Source organism: Procambarus clarkii, chromosome 26 (assembly GCF_040958095.1).
Source record: "Procambarus clarkii isolate CNS0578487 chromosome 26, FALCON_Pclarkii_2.0, whole genome shotgun sequence".
Taxonomy (NCBI): domain Eukaryota; kingdom Metazoa; phylum Arthropoda; class Malacostraca; order Decapoda; family Cambaridae; genus Procambarus; species Procambarus clarkii.
The window spans coordinates 23,767,340-23,778,031 of NC_091175.1; positions in this window are offsets into that span (position 1 = coordinate 23,767,340).

Genomic DNA, 10,692 nt, shown 5'->3' on the forward strand with positions numbered 1-10,692 from the left:
TGGAGTGAGGGGTGGGGGATCTAGTGAAGCAGGGACAGGGAGGGTATGTGACGAAGGGGGAGGGAAGACAGGGAGGGAAATGGGAAAGGGGGGAAATGGTGGGAGTAGGGGAAGGGTAGCAGGGTGGAAATGGGGTGAGAGGGGGTAGGGAGATTAGGTTGCTGAGCTGAGTGTGAGCATGAAGGGTTCTGGGTAGGTGATTTCTATGCAGTGGAAGGTGGTGGAGTTGCCCTTCCCTCTGGTGTTACTGGTTTGCTGGTTGCGGGTGTCTCCTCCCCCCTCCCCCTCACCTCTGGGGATGTTATGTCGGGGGTTGTGATTTCCTGGTTTTCTCCTCTTGCCCAGCTTTTCTTCCTTGCTTCTGCCACCATGGCCCTCTCTTCTCTTGTCATGTCCCTCTGGAGGAATACTTTTTTGAATTTTCCCATATATTGCAGGTGGCTCTTCCTTGTTAGAATCTTCTCCTTTGCAGGCTCATTGGCAAACATTATCTTTAACACACGGTCTCTGACCTTTTTGTTCCAGCCCAATCTGAAAACCTTCTCATTGCTATGCTCTGCCTCTTCCACCTCTCGCCCCTTTAGTATTTCATTTACTCTCGCTGTGTCCATATCATCCCATTATATCCTGTTGGAGCCTTCCTACTCCTTAATACCCACAGCTACCATAGATCTTTTTCTTTCCAGCAGCTGACTAGTGGATCTTGCTGCTTCCTGTGAGGTGGATGCTTTCATGGCTACCTCCCTCACTGTGAACATTGCTTCCATGTTCGTTTTTAGCATTTCTGTAAATGTTGCTTGTACAATGGCATTCCCTTCTAATGTACCACTTCCATCCTCTCTTTGAATGATTATCTGAGCCTCAGCCTTCATATTGACCTCTTTAAGGATTTTAATCTCCTCCTTTGCGGCTGTCAGCTCGCTTTACAGGTTGCTTTTTTATTATTCATTTCCTACATCTCCCTCCTGATTTCGTCCAAAACTTTGGAGAACATTTCCTTCATTTGTTAACATTGACTTTTCCCTGTTACCTTGTTACCTCTCGCTGCCATGTTTGTCCCTGATCCTACTATGTCGTGTCGTGCAAAAAGAGAGAGAGAGGGAGGGAGAGAGAGAGAGAGAGAGAGAGAGAGAGAGAGAGAGAGAGAGAGAGAGAGAGAGAGAGAGAGAGAGAGAGAGAGAGAGAGAGAGAGAGAGAGAGAGAGAGAGAGAGAGAGAGAGAGAGAGAGAGAGAAACAGAGAGAGAAACAGAGAGGGGGTGGAACAGAGAGAAGGGGTAATAAAGAAGGTGAGAGAGAGAGAAAGAGGGTGAGTGAGAGAGAAATCGAGAGAGGTGAGAGGTAGAGAGCGTGGGAGGGCGAAAGTGAGTGATGTAGCAAGAGGGAGAGGGTTGAGAGAGAAAGGGAGAGATAGGGAGAGAGTTGAGTGATGACAGTGTATTAATCAGTGAAAAAATCCACAAGAGTCATGACAAGTATTCGAACCAACATCCAAGAGCATACCAGATGCTGTCTTAATCGACTGAGCTACGACATGGTCAAAAGAACTGAAACCAGAAATTCTACTGAACTTACTTGGATCCTGCAGCTTCTCCGAGACACAAACCAGGGTTTTACACAATTTCCCCATGCACTCAAGCTATGTCAATAGGCTGTTCTATCTCTTCGCCCTTACTTCATTACACACAGAAATCACAATAGCGTGATGCATCAAATGAGCAAATTCATTGTGCCGTGACTAGGATTCGAACCTACGTCCGAGAGAATCCCAGATGCTGACCTAATCGAATGAGCTACTACATGGTCAAAAGAATTGAAACCAGGAGTTCTACAGAACTTACTTGGATCCTGTAGTCTCTCCGAGAGACAAACCAGGATTTTACACAATTCCCCCATGCACTTGAGCTATGTCAATAGGCCGCTCTACTGTACAACCATAAAGGTGTTTTGTATTTAATATACATAGAGATACATGAGTCACAGACAAGATTTTGAGATGCTCCATTCTGTCAGGCTGAAAGTCAAACCTCTAGAATGTTAATGACCACAAAAGACCAAGGTCAGGTCGTGTGAAGATGACTTTGTTTATGCAAAGCTCATAATTGTAGGTGGCTAGCTGGAGGTGTCGTTCAAACAAGCCGCTAGTTAAGGTGTGGTCTGATAGATGGCCTGGGGCTATCTACTTGTGTGTGGGGGGGGGGGGGGATTTGTTACTAGATTTCCAATAAATAAATAAATACCCAGGAAACTGTACTTTCGGGAGCAATAGGAGAGCAGGGCAGAAGACAGCAGCCGAGATAGGCTGTCGGCCGGACAGGGGGTGACTCTGCCTGTCAACTTGAGACCATCCCCTCCCCTTCTCTATTCAACTTCCTAGAACCGAGGCAGTCCTTGGTGAGTTGAACATTAAGGTGACTTAATCATGTTCAAAGTGTTGTGTTGATTATCTTGGGGGCAGACAGCTGTAATGGTTCTCAAAGTTTTGTGTAATGACTCACGTTGTTTAGTAATCCTGACAGAGTGAACCTTCAGTTCGAGTGCTTGAATGATGCTACTTATCATTGCTAAAATATATGTTGGTTAACTTAATTGTTTACATTGTCATTAATTTGGTTCCCTAGAACTTTGTGAGTTGAGGCGACACTGCCTCTGAGTTTACTTATTACATATCCATACCTTGTTAGAGTTGGTACAAGAAACAAGATTATGATACAGATCAAGCATACTAATATTGACCTTTTGATAACATCTTTGAGAATTTTCTGATACAGACTAGTTCCATTCCTTTTCTTGTATGTACAAGTTCCTTTGTCCTCTCGGGTACCTGGTAGTTGGGAAATTCAGTTGCGATCAGTTGATTTAATTTGGCATTGTTGGAGACCCACGACTGGAGAGGCATATTGGCTCCCATTAATTCTCGATTGACCTCATGGTATATGTTCAACAGTTTACTCTCACTGCTGGTTGTTCCTTGAAAATTATCCACATGCAAGTTTTTACTAATTTCTGTTTTGTTTGGGCTATATTGGACTTCTTCAAGTGCGTATCTAAGGTAGCTTGAAGCAGAAACGGTGAGGAAGTGGCCCCAAACAAAACAGATGCAAACCTGTAAGTGATTAATTCACTGTTTGGATCGTTAGGATCCTTGATCCATAGGAACTTTGTGTAGTTCCGGTCTTCTTCTTAGAGACCTACCCTAAGGAAAACCTTGCTGATGTCGACCGTATATCCGTAAGTCCCAATAAGGAAGTTTAACAACATGTTGTATAGCTTTTGTGTCAGGCTAAGGCCAGTTTGAAGGCAGTCATTTAACGAAACACTTCTCTGCCTTGTCTTAGAGCTGCAAGTAAATACTATCCGCAGTGGGGTAGTAGCAGAATTTTTCAGTACAGGGTGGTGTGGCAGGTAGTGCCCTTCCTTTAGGTTATCATTAGTGACAACTTTGATAAATTTATTGAGTTGCTTCTGTAATATTCATGATACAACTTCAAGTTCTCAGGCTGTCTTTGTAAGCGCAACACCTGTGACCTTAATTGGTTATGTGCCATAAAATGGTTGTCGGGTAGCTGAGGGTGATTCAGCTTCCATGGTAACCTGACCCAGTATTGATTATCTCTGTAGATAACTGAGTCCAGGTATTGTTTGTAAGTCCAGTCGTCATCTGGGCTAGGTTGTTCAGGGACAATGCCGAGAGTTGCCAGGTCCCATAGTTTATGTACAGGGGGATCAAGCTCATCCTCGGACATGTCTCTGAATTGCAGTGGAGACTGTTCTCCTAGTCATGCAACCATTACTGGGTTGGCAAGTTGGCAGTCTACAAGTGCGGGTTGTTTCAGCCATAATACTGGCCTTTTAGCAAATAGCCACCTGCAGATGGTAACAAGCACATTCCTTGTTTTTCTTCCTTTTCTTTGATAAACTTATGGTAGACATCTAATGCCATAAGGATTCCAATATTGGAAAGGTTGTCTGACGTGATTTTATCAGCCAAATGGATTCCCTTTTCTTTTAGGAATTTGGCTGTTGTACCTAGACCATATACATACAGGTCTGTTGGGAATCTATCTACTACCAGAGCTTGTATCGTTCGGACATAACCTCCTAAACGTACTTTAGGTCGTACTACCTTGAGGACTCGGGCTCCTGTGTTAGTCAGGAATCCTGCTATGTCTATTCATGTCTCTCTTACAGGTGTGAGTTTCAGGGCATCTACCAACTCCTTTGAGATAAAAGTCATTTGGGATCCTTGGTCAAATAATCCTCATATGGTGGCTTTGGACTCTCCATTTTTAATGATCAATTGAGCAGTGGGTAGAGCTGATTTATGATCAGACCTTGTTGAGAAGACACTTATGTCAGGTAACACAGTACAAAGCTGTACTGATGTGGTAGTTCCTTCCTCCTTCTGTGGTTTGGCAGACTTTGTACTTGAGTCCCCACAAAGTGCTGTATGGTGTTGACCCTTATGGCACCTATTACAGGTGCGTATTTGAGTTGTACAGGTGTCGGGATTATGTGCCCTTATACACTTGGTACATTTACGTAACTCCTTGAGTCGTTTTATACGTGTAGCACGATCGGGGTAAACTTTACAAAAGTATATGACATGTGGTTGTTCACAGAACACACATGGTTTCCAGACGTTCCAGTGAAAATCTGGAATGACATTTTGGCAATAGAATAGCGACTAAAAGAAACTGACATTTGAACCATTAAACTCCTGTAAATGAATGATTAATAGCAAAGTAATTCACAGCATCTTGGGGAGTCACCGATATGGGTGACACATTAACTGGAGGTTTGGAGGGACCAACTGAATATGTGCCTACACTGCTTTGTTTCCACTTTGGGGAGGGGGAAGTTGTTTTGGATTTGTTTGGAGTACTGTTTGTACTCTGTTGTTTACTATTAGTGGTAGACAAAGGTTTAGATGTCGCTTTTCCATCTGGGTTATCTCTTTGTCTTTCTATGATGGAACGCAAACCTTCACTTATCTCTTTTACACTTAGAGAAGATTTGTTATATAAGACAAACAACTTATCCAGTACGTCACTGGGCAATTTGCGTTTCATATGGACTTGGATTATCCAGTCGGATTCGTCCAAGTTGACCTTGTTCTTAAGTGCTTTGAGCAAGGACTCAAGCTCCAATCTAAAGGCTTGGAGTGAGTCAGCTGTACTATTTGGAGGGTTAATATCCAACAGCTTCTGGGTTAGAAGTCTGATAGTCCTTTCTGGCTTAGCATAATTATCTTAACCATCATCAGTGAATGTCAGATTACAGACCAACTGTAACGCTTCATTCTTTAAGACACCCTGTAAATATGGAAATTTTTGTCGTCTTTGCTGGCATTAGCAATAGAATCCACAGAATCAACAAATTTGTTCCAGAAGTTGTCCCAACTCTCGTCCTTTGTACCAGAGAAAGTTGAGAGACTGAGTGATGGAAATTTGACTTTTGGTTGTGTCTGGTTTTGGGAAGCTGTGGCTGCAATATTTGTATTGGCCTTATGTGTGGTTATTAAATCGTCAAAGTGTTGTAACTTTGCATGCATTTCATCTTCGTAATCTGCATTTTCTTGTATTACATCATCCATTGCCTCTTCATTGATATTTGGGGTTGCGAGGATATCCTGATATTTCAGGATTTGAGCACATGTTGGTATTTGGTCTGTGCAACCTTATAATAGCCTTCCAGTTCTACATAATTAACTGGAGTTTGATTACTTAAATCCTCACAATTTTTGATCTGTTGGGTTAAGTGGCCCTTCATGCCAGTGAGGGTCGCTTTTACATTTTTGGCAGTAGACATCATGGCAGTATTTGCTAGCCTTGTTGGACTGTTTCTGGTACTTGAATTAGTAGAGCCACTAGTTTCCGAAATAGAGCTGCTTATCTTAAAAAAAAAACTATATAATCATACACACTATAATTTGAGTGGTAAGCCTGCATCAATGCTGGAATTTCCTCAAGTTAGCCCTTCTTTATCACTCTTGGTTGGTACAGAGACACAGATTAACACTCAAAGGTGAAATGATTATAGTTAAATTATTACTATAGTTAAGGTAATATTATGTAGACAACACAACTCGGGTTGTCATGAATACTGCATAAAAATATGTGCTTGCTAGGTTGTAATATATGTTCAACTCTAGACAAGCGTAAAATGCTTAGCCTTACACCAGGTTAGCACAATAAATTAGACTAGGATGCTGTACAACACCAGCCTAAAATGTCCTACCCTTGTACAAGAATTAGTTGTAAACAGAATTAGTCTGTTTTCCATCCTCCTGAGGTCTGTGATTTTCTTATCAAGGATCTCCTCAATGGCGTTAGACCCTAGGGAGGTTCCAAGGAGGATGCTGTTCTTGGCCCTAATGACATGGGCTTCAGGCAAGGCAGACCTTATTTTAGCTACGATGTCTGGGTTGGAGGAGACAACTTCACACTTGGAAGGGTTCAGGAAGAAACCCAGGGATACTTCTTGCTCCCTTATTTTCTTGATATCTTCCAAGAGGTAGTTTATGGTGCCAGCTATAGTGCCAACATTCAAAAACCAGACATTGAACTCGATGGACAAGCTTTCAGTGATTTCATTTAAGATTAAGCAGAAAAGAAGGGGAGTGTCATGGGGTCGTGTGTTGTGACGGTGTCCCACCCCTATATTTCTTTCTTCCTAGCTTAGAAGAGTCATATCTCCGTAGCCTAAGTATTCTCTGATGTCCAGGGATTATTTTTATATGTGGGAAAGCGTGGAGTGTGATTAAGCTGGCTGTAAAATGGCCATCTAAGTTTGATAATGCAAGGGGCTTACGCCTTTTGGGGGCACAAGACGGTGCCGAGCCATCCTGTTTCCCGCCACGACGTCGTGACGCTTCCCGGCACCTGATTGCCCAGGTGAGGTCACATGCTGGAAGTGACCAATGACGAGAGCCCTCGGGCGGTGTGACATCACTTTTGGAGGGTTCTCCTGGTGGCTGGCACATGGGCGGGAAGAGTATGTCACAAAAGGTCAAAGAGGGTGGATGCCCTTGGTTGAGCTCCGGATCTAGAGAGCCCTTACCAGTAGATTTAGGCTTCGCTTCGATTCTACAGACAGTCTGAGAAGCCATCCAACTTCCGTGGAGTGCTCAGAAGGAAGGACGGGCCGGATTAGAGACCCAAGAGCTCTATCAAGAGTCTGCAGCAGAGGGAACGTTGGGCTGGTGACGTCTGGTAAGCCCAGAGGACCACGTATTCCACATGAAGCGAAAAGCTACAGCCGGGCCAAATCTACTGGCAGTGAGGCGAGGGGAAGCTGTGCTGGACTGTGAGGTGTCGGCAGTGCCAGGAAGAGTGGAGGACGACGACGGAGGTACCTGTCTCCAGTACCCCAGACAAGATGAGGATTAAGGCAGTACCTGTTGTGAGTGAGAGTACGGCAAAGACACGTTACCACAAGGACGACGGAGGAACCTGGGTGTGTGGGAACTGTTCATCAGGAAGAAGCCAGGACCAGGAACCTCAACATCCCTCAACAGAGGACGAGTCAGCTTCGTGGTTGGAGTGAAATAAGGTAGATAATTGTCCCTCCCTTTACCCCTTTTGATTGAGGTGAGCTAGAATATTTTATATGCTTGAACATTTCTACTCATCATTTTATTGTCTAAGTGACAGAATATTAGCACTTTGGCATGCCCCACGCGCCACCACTCAACTGTGCAATTTGGGTCCCAGCGTTTCAAGGGAGCGCACGTTAATTCTGAATAGTGTATACTCTCTTCAACTTTGTCACCTTAATTCTCATCCTACGAGATTAAATTTGGTATCATTGTGTTTGCAATAGAATTCTCTACAGCACTAAATGCATATATACTCCAAAAGCCTGGCTAATTACCCGCAGCAAACAGAGAAAGTGCGAACGAGTTACCCAGGAGCGCACAAAAGCGATAAAATGTGTTCATTCTTTCCACGCTGGTCACCTCAATTTTCATTCTAGGTCTTTCATTTTGGTATCAATGGGTTCGCAATAGAATTCTCTAGAGAAACATTAGCATATAAAATAAAAAACCTAGTCACGCTCCATTCGCCGACGAGTTGAAGACGGGCCACGTGTTAACCGCGAGTGAGTGCCCAGACGCCTTCCAGCTACACTCCCAATTCCTGCCCACAAATGTTTAGTATTTAGTATTTTATTATATGTAGTATTATAGTTTAGTATTTTTTGTGTAGTAGTTGTACATCACATAAGCATTGTAGATAGACATTTGCACAAAATAGATGGTCATTTTCTTCATCCATTTGTGAGTTTTCCTTATGAAGTGATAATATTTCATCATTTGGTCAAAGTGATCAACACCTTTCATGCTTGTATTGTAGTCACAGATTGCACTCGGCTTGTTGACAGTTACCAAACAGTTCCCCAAAAATCGGATAAAAACCTGATTCTAGGCAATTATTTTAGTGGATGACGCAATGCTGCGACATCCCCGAGATTACCGACAGTAAACAGATGACGCAATGCTGCGTCATGCCCGGGCGAAAGTGTTAGGCTAGGAGCCAAGAGCTCATTTAGGCATGAGTTGGTGCATGTGAGCATTAAGGCGGTGATGTGAGTGATTCTGGAAGTGGTAGCTGGTGTGCAAAGAGCCAGCAACGAACTCAGAAACATCCAGCTGATCGCATTGCTAGAGGCGTGGGAAAGTCACGACGTTTCTGACAGCTGGAGCTGTCAGCTGATCATGCTGCCAGAGGCACGAGGTGTTCCCCCGCGCTCGAGGAGTAGACCCAGTCAGCTGACCATGCTGCCAGAGACGTGTCATTGAGAAGTGTTGCCAACAGCGAACGATATCCACCTTTTGACATTTCTTTATACAATTTATATGTGCATATATGCTTTTGCTTCAGTAAACTTTTAAACTAACTGATGAGTTTAAGTGAGCCTCCATTCCCTAGGTCCATATATATATATATATATATATATATATATATATATATATATATATATATATATATATATATATATATATATATATATATATATATGTCGTACCTAATAGCCAGAACGCACTTCTCAGCCTACTATTCAAGGCCCGATTTGCCTAATAAGCCAAGTTTTCATGAATTAATGTTTTTTCGTCTACCTAACCTACCTAACCTAACCTAACCTAGCTTTTTTTGGCTACCTAACCTAACCTTACCTATAAATATAGGTTAGGTTAGGTTAGGTAGGGTTGGTTAGGTTCGGTCATATATCTACGTTAATTTTAACTCCAATAAAAAAAAATTGACCTCATACATAGAGAAAAGGGTTGCTTTATCATTTCATAAGAAAAAAATTATAGTAAATATATTAATTCAGGAAAACTTGGTTTATTAGGCAAATCGGGCCTTGAATAGTAGGCTGAGAAGTGAGTTCTGGCTACTAGGTACGACATATATATATATATATATATATATATATATATATATATATATATATATATATATATATATATATATATATATATATATATATATATATATATATATATATATATATATATATATATATATTATTAAATATGACCGAAAAAGTAAGATTAATCTAACACGAATTTTCTCGATCTTTCGTACGTTTCTTTTCACTGTTGGTGGTAATTCAAAAATCAATTCTCCAAAATTCATTTTTATTTCTAGTCTGACGTGACACTTGAGCGCGTTTCGTAAAACTTATTACATTTTCAAAGACTTTAGTTTACACATACACAACTGAATAGAACTTACACATCTTCGATTTGTTTATATCTACATTTGAGTGAGGTGGATGGGGTGAGGTGGTATTAATAGGGTATTAAATTCCTAAACACAAGACAGAACACGAAACAATGGGTATTAAATATTAAATAGTATATATATGTATATATATATATATATATATATATATATATATATATATATATATATATATATATATATATATATATATATATATATAAATATATATATATATATATATATATATATATATATATATATATATATATATATATATATATATATATATATATATATGTCGTACCTAGTAGCTAGTGATTGTAGTGGTGTTGTTACCTGGTGATGGTTGTGGTGTAGCCACCTGGTGATGGTAGTGGTGTAGCCACCTGGTGATGGTAGTGGTGTAGCCACCTGGTGATGGTAGTGGTGTAGCTACCTGGTGATGGTAGTGGTGTAGCTACCTGGTGATGGTAGTGGTGTAGCCACCTCGTGATGGTAGTGGTGTAGCCACCTGGTGATGGTAGTGGTGTAGCTACCTGGTGATGGTAGTGGTGTAGCTACCTGGTGATGGTAGTGGTGTAGCCACCTGGTGATGGTAGTGGTGTAGCCACCTGGTGATGGTAGTGGTGTAGCCACCTGGTGATGGTAGTGGTGTAGCTACCTGGTGATGGTAGAGGTGCAGTTACTTGGTGATGGTAGTGGTGTAGTTACCTGGTGATGGTAGAGGTGTAGTTACCTGGTGATGGTAGTCGTGTAGCCACCTGGTGATGGTAGAGGTGTAGTTACCTGGTGATGGTAGGGATGTAGCCACCTGGTGATGGTAGAGGTGTAGCCACCTGGTGATGGTAGTGGTGTAGCCACCTGGTGATGGTAGAGGTGTAGTTACCTGGTGATGGTAGTGGTGTAGTTACCTGGTGATGGTAGAGGTGTAGTTACCTGGTGATGGTAGTGGTGTAGTTA